This window comes from Schistocerca serialis, chromosome 2 (assembly GCF_023864345.2).
Source record: "Schistocerca serialis cubense isolate TAMUIC-IGC-003099 chromosome 2, iqSchSeri2.2, whole genome shotgun sequence".
Classification (NCBI taxonomy): Eukaryota; Metazoa; Arthropoda; class Insecta; order Orthoptera; family Acrididae; genus Schistocerca; species Schistocerca serialis.
This window is the reverse complement of record NC_064639.1, coordinates 976,289,689-976,302,159: the sequence shown is the minus strand read 5'-3', so window position 1 is coordinate 976,302,159 and position 12,471 is coordinate 976,289,689.

The following is a 12,471-nucleotide window of genomic DNA, read 5'->3' as shown; positions in this document are numbered from 1 at the left end:
AGCCATGATTTGTCTAATTGGCCTAGAAGTAACTGCAAATCAGCCACGATTTGAGAAGAACACAAGCTGTTTTGGCTTTCGCTTGAATCGGACGCGTATCTGATGCTGACACTATTCGTGTCCGGCCATATTTGTTATGTTTTGTTAACCGGGGACCTAGAAACGACGGAGAGGCTCCGTCCCCGCCGCAGCCGCAGTGGTCCGGAACCCCACGACGACTACCGCAGTCAACTTCACCCCTCCGCTGCCCCACACCGAACCCAGGGTTATTGTGCGGTTCGGCCCCCGGTGGACTCCCCCATGGAACGTCTCACACCAGACGAGTGTAACCCCTATGTTTGCGTGGTGGTGGTGGTGTACGCGTACGTGGAGAACTTGTTTGCGCAGCAATCGCCGACATAGTGTAGCTGAGGCGGAATAAGGGGAACCAGCCCGCATTTGCCCAGGCAGATGGAAAACCGCCTAAAAACCATCCACAGTCTGGCCGGCTCACCGGACCTCGACACAAATCCGCCGGGCGGATTCGTGCTCCTTCCCGCCCGGAAAGCCGTGCGTTAGACCGCACGGCCAACAGGGCAGGCTATATTTGCCATACTGTGCATCTAATCTGACAAAATTATCAATAACACAACTGGAACGCCCTAATTGTTTAGAAATCTGGCAACTAGACAGGCTCATTGATTTGTACGCCATAATGCTTGCATTCTCGTCTCCCAATAGAGGTTTTTCACGCGGCATTATCACAATAACTAACTTACGACGGTAGCGCACACACCTCCAAATTATACTTGTAGCTAGTTGTTGTTTGACATTCGCCATTGTGCTTGTCATCTAGCGGACTTGCCCTTATAACAACTTCCGCCCCATCCTACCCGAAAGATTGCTTTTCTTTCTAATTTTTAAGTACCCGACCTAATCCTAATGGTGAAATGAGAAAGTATTTTATTTTGCTTTGTTGTAAACCGTGCAGGAAAAATAGCTGTTACACAAAATATGTAAATAAACGTGTTTTTGTTCACAAATAACCACGTGCCTTTATCGTAAATACCATCACTGCATTTAAATTTAGCTTAACGAGTCGTAGAGACGTATATCCTCGAAATTGTGCCGCGTTGGCACAGTACACATGGAGCAACAGATACGTGTTTGGTTCTGTAGATCGCTAACGCTGGGTAATGGCGTCTTGCCGACGAGTCGATAAATATTGACGCCCGGTGGTAAGGCACGACGCCGACGCGTCGGCCCGGTGATGGGAAGCAGATGGCGCTGATGGCTGCAGCGTGCTAGCGTGCGGTGCCGGGAGCCGGGACGCATCGCTTGATGTACGTCCTGTTGGGAGGGGCTGGCAGCAGGAACAGTAGGGGAGCTCGGGGACTGTGGGCTGCGTGCACACGGAGGAGGCGTGGCTGGACGTGCCGCATTTCATCCACGTCTGTACTGCGCAAGCCACTCGACGGCTTGAGGCGGATGGTACCTCGGTTACCAGTCTCCTTATCCTTTTCTGTTCCATTCACAAATGGTTCATTCAGCATTTTAACTTCGTTGAGTTTTCCAGTGGCCGTTTCAATTTTTGGTTTTAGTTAATAATTTTGTGGCGTTTTGTTAGTATTATTATTGGCTGTGGTGCGGTAATATTAAAACAAGTAGTTGCTTTTTTACAAGGGAACCTCCCCATCGCACCCCCTCAGATTTAGTTATGAGCTGGCTCAGTGGATAGGCCTTGAAAAACTGAACACAGATCAGTCGAGAAAACAGGAAGTAGTTGTGTGGAACTATGAAGAAAATAAGCAAAATATACAAACTGAGTAGTCCATGCTAAGATAGGCAACATCAAGGATAGTGGGAGCTTAGGAGCGCCGTGGTCACGTGGTTAGCGTGAGCAGCTGCGGAACGAGAGGTCCTTGGTTCAAGTCTTCCCTCGAGTGAAGAGTTTATTTTCTTTATTTTCGCAAAGTTATGATCTGTCCGTCCGTTCATTGACGTCTCTGTTCACTGTAATAAGTTTAGTGTCTGTGTTTTGCGACCGCACGGCAAAACCGTGCGATTAGTAGACGAAAGGACGTGCCTCTCCAATGGGAACCGAAAACATTTGATCGCAAGGTCATAGGTCAACCGATTCCTCCACAGGAAAACACGTCTGATATATTCTATACGACACTGGTGACGGTATGTGCGTCACATGACAGGAATATGTTGCCGACCCACCTAACTTGTACACTTGGCGAATGGGTAAAAATATTCTTCTACCTTGCCCAATTTAGGTTTTCTTGTGGATGTGATAATCACTCCTAAAAAAGTGATCGCATCGGACGGACGGACGGACGGACGGACAGATAATAATTGTCTGAAAATAAAAAAAACTATCTTTCCACTCGAGGGAAGACTTGAACCAAAGACCTCTCGTTCCGCAGCTGCTCACGCTAACCACGGGACCACGGCGCTCCTGAGCTCATATTGTCCTTGATGTTGCCTATCTTGCGCATGGACTACTCAGTTTGTATATTTTGCTTATTTTTTTCATAGTGCCATACAACTTCTTCTTGTCTTCTTGATTGATCTGAGTCCAGTTTTTCAAGGCCTATCCACTGTGCTAACTTATAATTAAATCTGAGGGGGGTGCGATGGGGAGGTTCCCTTGTTAGTAGACAGAGAATTTCGAGACCGCTATTTTTAGTTCTTTAAGTAGTTCTACTGGTGTAACCGAACTTGGGTAACGTAGACGTATAGTTTTTTTTCAGTAACTGTAAAATTTTATAATGAGTGAGAAGTGTGGGCTCTGTCGTAGGTTTGTGAGTAGTGAGTTACGGTGTGTGTGTGTGGGGGGGGGGGGGGGGGGGGTTATGCAGTAGGGAAGCCAGTGGGCATTCTAGCGAGATCCTCTCCTGGAAACGCAGAATCTTTAGTAGAAGTAAGTTGATAGAGGAGCAGGAGCGTAAGACCTGTGCCCTTCAGGTGCAGTTACAACGCGCAAAGGAGGAACTAGATAGGTTGAGGAGGGTGAAGGGTGGTGGCGAATGGGAACGCGCAGTTTGCAAGAAGGCAGCTAGGAGAAGGTAGTATTCAGACAGTTATATTTTGCTTATATGCAGTAGATTTGACCAACAGTCAGAGTTGAGTGGAGAGGAGCCTCTTGTAGCTGTAGATGTAGGGAACACGCAGCAGTCCTCAGCATTTAGGAGGCCTAGGTCAGCTGCAAAGTCTAACAGAAAGAAGGATGTTCTCCTGCTAGGTAGTTCGCACGGTAGAGATGTGGGCCAGCAGTTGTGAAAGTGTTGGGGAGTGAATAACAGGTCGCCAACATTGTGAAGCCTAGTGCAGGGTTGGCTCAGGTGAATGACAGCATAGGAGAGTTGTGTAGGAATTTTACGGAGGAGGATCAGGTAGTGATAGTGGGTGGGGCAGGGAACAGTCTCGATAGGGACGGGGAATATGATGTAGGTGGTGACCTGGTAAAGATAGCTACTCAAACTGGTGGCACTAATGTGCATTTCGTGCAACTGTTTCAGCATCATGATGGACCTCATCTTAATGCGGCTGTTAGGCGCTTTAACTTGGGGCTGGGGAGGGCGCTGATGGCAGAGGACATGGCTCACAGGTCAGTGGTGCCAATTGGGTCTATCAGTAGATCGGATTTCAGTAGGCATCGACTTACAGTGTATAAAGCTATTGATAATACATCTATTACTACGAAGAGCGGAGTAGGTGCGTAAGTTATTCTTCATGGTCCTTCAGTGTTTTGTGGATGCGTACTGAATTTTACACTTACTAATGCAGATGCTAGTGAACATGGTAATGGTTGGTTTACTGTGGCTCTAGTTCGTGGTGATAAAGTGAAGACTGTATCAGGGCTGGAGACTTTTAATAGCCAAGAAGTCGTAGCTTATCGTACACTTAAGATATGTGAAGTGTATAACGGAGATCGTGGTTCATTTTACTATATGTCTACCATGCCGTTGGTTCTCAGGAAAAGGAATCGTCGTAAAGTAAATGAATCAGAGTCTGTGTCCGTATGGGTTAAAGGTGCACTGAATTGTCCCAAGATTAAAGTTGTTGGTGATGTGCCACATTACTATAGAAACTGAAATAAAGTACCTGTCCTTTCCTTGAGAAAATAAAAAAAACAATAAATATTACAAGACATCAAAAAAGAAACCTATTGTGTCATGGTAAATGGCCCATCCCAAGTCATCCAGATACTGATTCACCAACAGACACTGACATCTGAGAGAGAGGAACCATGGCTATGGGGGGAGCTGTGCTCCCATCTTTGATTATATATTCATTTACTGCCAGTTGCTGCGATATATATCTATGTGCGGCGTTCTAGGTACTTCGCGTTGCCCTCTGGGCGTTCTAACGCCTAGCGGGTTTCACTATCTTGCAGCTCAATAGGTATGGGTAGGGCGTGCTGGTAAAGCTTATAGGTGACAGTGTTGAGGGTGATGGTGGGATCACTCATGGAAAAATTCCTGTAGTAGTTGGTGCTACAGCTGTACCTTTTTTAGATTGAAGTCAACTGATAGGTATATCTTCTTAAAGGTAGTCCCTCTAACTAAGGGCTCGCCTTCAGAGGACGTCATGTTTCGAAGTAGAGAAGAAATTAGCGTATTTCATCAAAATATAAGAGGTATTAGAAATAAAGTTAGTGAACTGCTTATAGATGTTGACTCTGAAATTACTGGTATGTTAGAGCACCACTTAAATAATTCAGAGGCTTTCTTTGCCAGGATACAGATTAGCTGGCTGTTTTTCGAGGAGTTCCTTGCGGTGTGGGGGAGTGGCTGTGTACGTAAAAAACAGTATTCCATTTGAGTCCATTGACGCATCATGGCACTACACTGAACTGATATTTGAATATTGTGCAGGGGCAGTTGAATTTAGTGAAACTAAACTTCTATTTGTTGTTGTTTATACGTCTCCTAACTCTGACTTCAGAGCATTTCTGCTCAAGCTAGAGGGTTCTTGATTCACTTTGTAGGAAGTGCCAGAAATTAGTTACATGTGGTGACTTCAATATAAATTTTGTATATGATGATACAATAAAAGGGATTTTGGTAGATCTCCAAAATTCATATGATCTGATGCAGACTGTTTTTTCCAACTAGGGTGCAGGGGAACGGTAGCACAGCTATAGACAATATTTTTATTCCCTCTTCGTTACTAGATGGGCGTTCTGTTAGTAAAAGGGTGAATGGCCTTTCAGACTTTGATGCACAAATTCTAACTCTAAAAGGCTTTTGTACTCAAAAAAGTCTCTCACATAATTACAAACTATGAAGGAAGGTTAATCCAACAGCAATAGAGAGTTTTTTAAACCTTGTCAAGGAACAAGAGTGGCAGGATATTTATAGCGCCGATAACATAGATCACAAATATAATGCTTTCCTTAACACATTTCTCATGCTCTTTGAGAGTTGCTTTCCATTAGAACGTTCTATACATGGTAGTAGCAGTAAAAGGCAGCCAGGGTGGCTGACCAGTGGGATAAGGATATCATGTAGAACAAAGTGGAAATTATATCAAAATGTTAGAAGTAGTCGCAATCAGACTACAGTAGCCCATTATAAACAGTACTGTAAGGTGCTTAAACATGTTATTAGGAAGGCAAAGAGTATGTGGTATGCAAATAGTGTAGCTAATTCACAGGATAAAATTAAAACCATATGGTCAGTTGTGAAGGAAGTGTCTGGTCAGTAGCACAAGGTCGACGATATAAACTCACTTCGTATTAAAAATATTTCTGTTACTGATATATCAGATATACGTCCAGTATTTAACAATCATTTACTGAGCATTGCTGGTAAATTAAATAAAACTTTAGTTTCTACAGGAAACGATATAACTTTCTGGGTAAATGCCTTTCCGAGATTGACGTCCGAAATACTGCTCTGTGATACAGACAAGGGGAGGTGGAGTCAATAATAAAATAACTGAAAACTAAGGACTCTCATGGTTATGATGGAGTGCCTAGCAGAATATTAAAGTACTGTGCTGCACATGTTAGCCCTGTATTTAGCCATATTTGTAATTTTTCCTTTAGGAATGGTCAGTTTCCTGAACGATTAAAATACTCAACAGTAAAGCCGCTTTATAAAAAGGCACAAAGGGATAACGTAGACAATTTTAGACCTGTTACTATGCCATCAGTGTTTGCTAAAGTTATTGAAAATGCTGTGTATGTAAGGACAATTGATCATTTTGTATCACACGATTTTTTTTATCAAATGTACAGTTCGGCTTTAGAAGACGTTTAACAACTGAAAATGCTATATTCTCTTTTTTCTGTTAGGTACTGGATGGATTAAACAAAAGGTTTCGAAATCTAGGAATATTTTTTCGAGTTAACTAAGGCGTTTGATTGTGTTGATCACAAAATATTACTCCAGAAGTCGAACCCTTATAGAATATGGGGAGTAGCTCACAATTGGTTCACCTCTTACTTTAACAACAGACAGCCAAAGATCATTATTCACAATGTTGAGAATGGCGGTGATGGGGCGGTCTGAGTAGGGTACGGTCAAGTAGGGGGTGCCCCAGGAATCAGTGTTGGGGTCTTTCCTGTTCATTTATTGATATAAATGATATGCCCTCTAGTATTACAGGTAACTCTAAAATATTTGTGTTTGCCTATGACACTAGCTTGATAATAAAGTGTGTTGTGTGCAACATTGGCTCGGTTTCAAATAGTGCAGTTCATGACATAAGTTCATGACTTGTGGAAAATAAACTAATACTAAATCACAGTAAGACTCAGTTTTTACAGTTTGTAACATAATATTCAACAAAACCTGATGTTTTAATTTCACAGAATGGACGTATGATTAGTGAAACTGAACAGTTCAAATTTCTAGGTTTTCAGATAGATAGTAAACTGTCGTGGAAAGCCGACATTCAGGATCTTGTTCAAAGACTTAATGCTGTCATTTTTACTATTCGAACAGTTTCTGATGTGAGTGATCGTTCGACGCGAAGATTAGTCTACTGTGCTTATTTTCATTCGTTTATGTCGTATGGTATTGTATTTTGGGGTAATTCTTCCCATTCTAAAAGGATATTTTTGGCTCAGAAACGGGCGGTTCGGGCAATGGGTGGTGTAAGTTCACAAACCTCTTGTCGACCCTTGTTCACGAGTCTGGGTATTTTGACATTGGCCTCTCAATATATATCCTTACTGTCATATCTTGTTAGCGATATTAGCTTATTCCCAAGAATAAGCAGCTTTCACTCAGTTCATACTCGGCAGAAACCAAACCTGCATTTGAATCGGACTTCCTTAACTCTTGTGCAAAAAGGTGTGCAGTATACTGCTGCATCCATTTTCAATAAGCTACCACGCGAATTAAAAAATCTTAGCTATAATCCACGCGCTTTCAAATCGAAACTGAAGAATTCTCTCATGGGTCAGTCATTTTATTCTGCCGAGGAGTTCCTTGAAAAATTTAGCTGATTCTTGTTGTATTGTTGACTGGGTTTAGTTCAATCTATGAACTGACTTTTTTCGGGGTCATAAACATTTTATTTTAGTCTGTTATTACTTTTATGTTGTAATTTCATCTACTGACACGTTCCATGACCTTGGAGATTTGCTCCTCAATTTGGTCCTACGGAACTTGACGTGTAAATAAATAAATAAATAAATAAATAAAGTATAACGTATACAATGAGGAAACAAAAGTTATCGGAGAGATTGGGTTGTTTGGGGGAGGAGACCAGACGGATTAGGGAAGGATGGGAAAGGATGACGGCCGTGCCCTTTCAAAGGAACCATCCCGGCATTTGCCTGGAGTGATCTAGGGAAATCACAGAAAACCTAAATCAGGATGGCCGGACGCGGGATTGAACCGTCGTCCTCCCGAGTGAGAGTGCAGTGTGCTAACCACTGCGCCACCTCGCTCAGTAGGGACAGGGATATGCACACATACAGATGGCGGTAGTGTCGGGTACACAAGGTATGAAAGGGCAGTGCATTAGCGGAGCAGTCATTTATACGCATGTGATTCGCTTGAAAATTTTCCCGACGTGATTATGGCCACACGACGGGAATTAACAGACTTTGGACGCAGAATAGTAGTTGGGGCTAGACACGTGGTACATTCCATTAAGGTAATTCGTAAGTGGGTGCCGAGAATATAAAATTTCAGGCATTACATCTCATCGCGGCCTACGCAGTGGCAGACGACCATCACTTAACGACCGAATACAGCGGCATTTTCATAGTTTTCAGTGCTAACAGACAAGAAATGTTCAAATGGCTCTGAGCACTATGGAACTTAATTTCTGAGGTCATCAGTCCCCTAGACTTAGAACTACTTAAACCTAACTAAACTAAGGACATCACACACGTCCATGCCCGAGGCAGGATTCGAACCTGCTACAGTAGCAGCAGCGCGGTTCCGATGTGAATCGCCTAGAACCGCTCGGTCGCAACGGCCGGCAACAGACAAGAGAGACTGCGTGAAACATCCGCAGAAATCAGTGTGGAACGTACGACGAACGTATCCAATAGGACAGTGCGGCGAAATTTGGCACTAATGGGCTATGGCAGCAGACGAACGACGAGGGTGCTTCTGCTGACAGCTCGACATTGCCTGCAGCGCCTGTCCGTTGCTCGCGACCACGTCTGTTGGACCCTAGACTACTGGAAAACCGTGGCCTGTCAGATCAGTCCCGATTTCAATTTGTAAGAACTGATAGTAGGGTTAGTGTGGCGCAGACCCCGCGAACCCATGGACCCAAGTATTCAGCAAGGCACGGTACAAGCTGATGGTGGCTCCATAATAGTATGTGGGCTTTGTTTACACGGAATGGACTGACTGGGTAATTTGGTCCAACTGAACTGATCATTAACTGGAAATGGATATGTTCGGCTACTTGGAGACCATTTGCAGCTATTCATGGACTTCATGGTTCAAATGGCTCTGAGCACTACGGGACTTAACATCTGAGGTCATCAGTCCCCTAGAACTTAGAACTACTTAAACCTAACGAACCTAAGGACATCACACACATCCATTCCCGAGGCAGGATTCGAACTTGCGGTTGGAGCGGTCGCGCGGTTCCAGACTGTAGCGCCTAGAACCGCTGGGCCACACCGGCCGGCCATGGACTTCATGTTCCGATGCCAATGCGCCATGTCACCGCGCTACAACATTACGCAGCTGGTTTGGAGATCATTCTGGACAATTCGAGCGAATGATCTGACCATCCAGATCGCCCGACATTAATCCCATCGAACATTTATGGGACATAATCGAGAGGTCAGCTTGTGCAATAAATCCTGCACCAGCAACACTTTGACAATTATGTGCGGCCATGGAGACAGCATGGCTTAATATTTATGCAGAGGACTTCCATCGACTTGTTGAATCCATGCCACGTCGGGCTGCTGCATTAAGCCGGGCGAAAGAAGGTCCGACAGGATGTTAGGAGGTATCCCGTGACTTCACCCCCTCACTGTACAGTCGCGACGCTCACTGCTGCGACCACTGTTACCGCCAGAGACGTCGAACCACACTAGCGTTCCTAACTACGAGAAAATTTGCCGTAAGATTGTTTGTTTTTAATTATTTTTCCAATTAATTGACGAAATAGGTGTTATATTTTTGCTTTCCAAGCATTACTAAATGATACAGACACATGCATATTGGTGAAATAAATACAAAATCAGCTGTATCTCACTGATACAGTGGCACCAGCTACAACTTATTCATCAATAAATGCTTTCGAATATGTGTAAAATTGCAACTTACTCTGATGTAAGCAAGAGAAAATACACAAATATTCCATGCATGAGAAGCATATGTTTATGTTGTTGTTTTGTCTGTTCTTATTATGATGGGCAGTTACCTTGATACGTAACAATGTTGAAACAAATATGGGTGAAATAACCCCAGAAATGGGCCATCTGGAGCGTGGAGACTAATGAACACATCTCCAGGACGACACACACGTGGACTAACAGCGCCGGAAATCGTAACACCGTTCAATAATTTCACATCACGAAATTTGTGCTACAGAAGTTGATGCTAACCTGAAAAAAAAGAGAGAAACATCACAAAATGTAACATAGTAACATACTGTAACTGCCATATAATACATTTATTATATGTATAAAAAGAAACATATATTATAGGCCACTGAAGACGGTTCACAAACCGAGCGAGGTGGCGCAGTGGCTAGCACAGTGGACTCGCATTCGGGAGGACGACGGTTCAATCCCGCGTCCGGCCATCCTGATTTAGGTTTTCCGTGATTTCCCTAAATCACTCCAGGCAAATGCCGGGATGGTTCCTTTGAAAGGGCACGGCCGGCTTCCTTCTCCGTCCTTCTCTAACCCGATGAGACCGATGACCTCGCTGTTTGGTCTCTTTCCCCCAAACCAACCAACGCTTCACAAATAAAAGAAACGAAACGCGTGTGGCACTTGGGCTTTCAGTCTGTTGAGTGAGTGTCGTCCTGTAGCGTTCTGAATTGACGACTGCTTTAGGCTCTGAGACGTCTAGAAGGACAACAGCCTGCCTGTCTCAGAAGACTGCACCGTATTGCCTGCCGATGGCCGTTTTGAACTTTGTTGGAGAATTGCACGATCGCTGTCGTTCTGAGCTCCATCCCAGTCTAGCTCTTAAAGAATGCTCGTATAAATTCCAAAAGTCTCTGGCTGTGAGCAACTGTCCACAACGTAATATATGTAAAACAGTTGCAGGTGGGCACCGCTACTAAATGTCGTAAGCGATCTCAAGTTTCTGGATAAAAACAATAGTTCTTTCCGCGCTGTTACCTGTTGAAACTGTTAACTATTAGTGCAGTGGCAAAGTTACTGTGCAGTAACAACACTCATGTCTGCGTGTAACAGTTAACTACACATTCCCTTGACAATGAAACCGGTTAATATTTCGAATCGCCACTCTTCCGTCGCACAGACGTCACTGAGTTACTCCCGGACGCACATCATGGGTACGGGCTGCTGAGCAACCATTTTTTTTCTCTCCCTGGAGGAACCGCCTCTTGCAACTGCGACCTACATTCCAATCGTTCACCAAAGGCAAGGCACAGTGAGGACAAAACATTTCGTCTCGCACACACTTCGCGATCCTTTAGTCGGGATGACTTTGTACCACTTTCTTTTTTTGAAAATACCAGACACAAAATAAATTACACATTACAATAGACTTTGTAACATCTTTGTAACATCTCAGTTACTGAGCGCTATGCCCTATTAGAGTAAAATTTCAGTTTTAATGCTGCTGCAAGGTGAAATTCAGGGTAACTTTAGTCCAGTCCTGAAAATCAAAGAATTTTTCCTATATCTAATGCTCTGGGCAAATTTAGATCGCTCCATAAGGAAACTAGGTGTTAAAACAGCTAAAACGAAACAGCGTTAATTCAGTACTGCAGTTTTACTATTAAATATCAAGATATTTCTACCGATCTGGCATTGTTCAACTTGAATCACTGTCGCTAGAAGTTCTCTTCATAGCAAGCCTAAGGGTTTGAAGGAAGTGGGAAAGGTAACTGAAATACTAACCGCAAATCACAAAAAATGGCTCTGAGCACTATGGGACTTAACATCTGTGGTCATCAGTCCCCTAGAACTTAGAACTACTTAAACCTAACTAACCTAAGGACATCACACATATCCATGCCCGAGGCAGGATTCGAACTTGCGACCGTAGCAGTCGCGCGGTTCCAGACTGAGCGCCTAGAACCGCGAGGCCACCGCGGCCGGCCAAATCACAAAGGTAATAAAACAGTTTTAGTACAAAATAATGTAAGTAATGGAATAGCAGCCATTTGAAACTAAATTGGTAAGTGTTACAAACCTACCCTGACTGGTAAAGAGTTACCCTGATTGTAACTCAGATTGTCTAAGCCTCTAAGGCATCACAGCGTCACATTACGCAAGTCTACTGAGTCGTTGCAATATACCGTCATCAAGCGTCGGTGAATTTCAGTTGTCACAGTTTGTTCAGCAGTGAGGAATTGGTCGCAGTGGTATATTCAGTTGAGTTGTTTAATAGGTTCAGCACATTCTTCCTATTTCAATTATTTTGGGAAGGACATAAAATAAGAAACTGACGACATTTGTTCCCCTCAACGAGTTTTAAAGAAATTTAGGACAAAGCATGAAAACTAAGGACTGTCTGCAGAAAATGAGGACATCTGGTCACATTAGTTCAGTGGTTAAAAGTATAATAGAAGATTGCTATTTTGGGCCGTTCGATGTTGGAGAAGGTGGGGGCGGGGAAGGGGGGGGGGGGCGGCGGGCGGGGGGCGGGGGGCGTGGGCGGCGGTGCGGGGTCTGAGGCGGCGGCGGCGGCGGTGGAGGTATTGTATGGTTGTTGCTGTTTCTAGTGATATGCTAACGGTGTACTCCAACTGTAATGAGTTTTTCCGCCTATTTATGCGCGGTACGTGCACTTACTTAAGCAGCGACTGCCATTTCCTTCAGGGAGCGTCGAACTCCTGCACGTC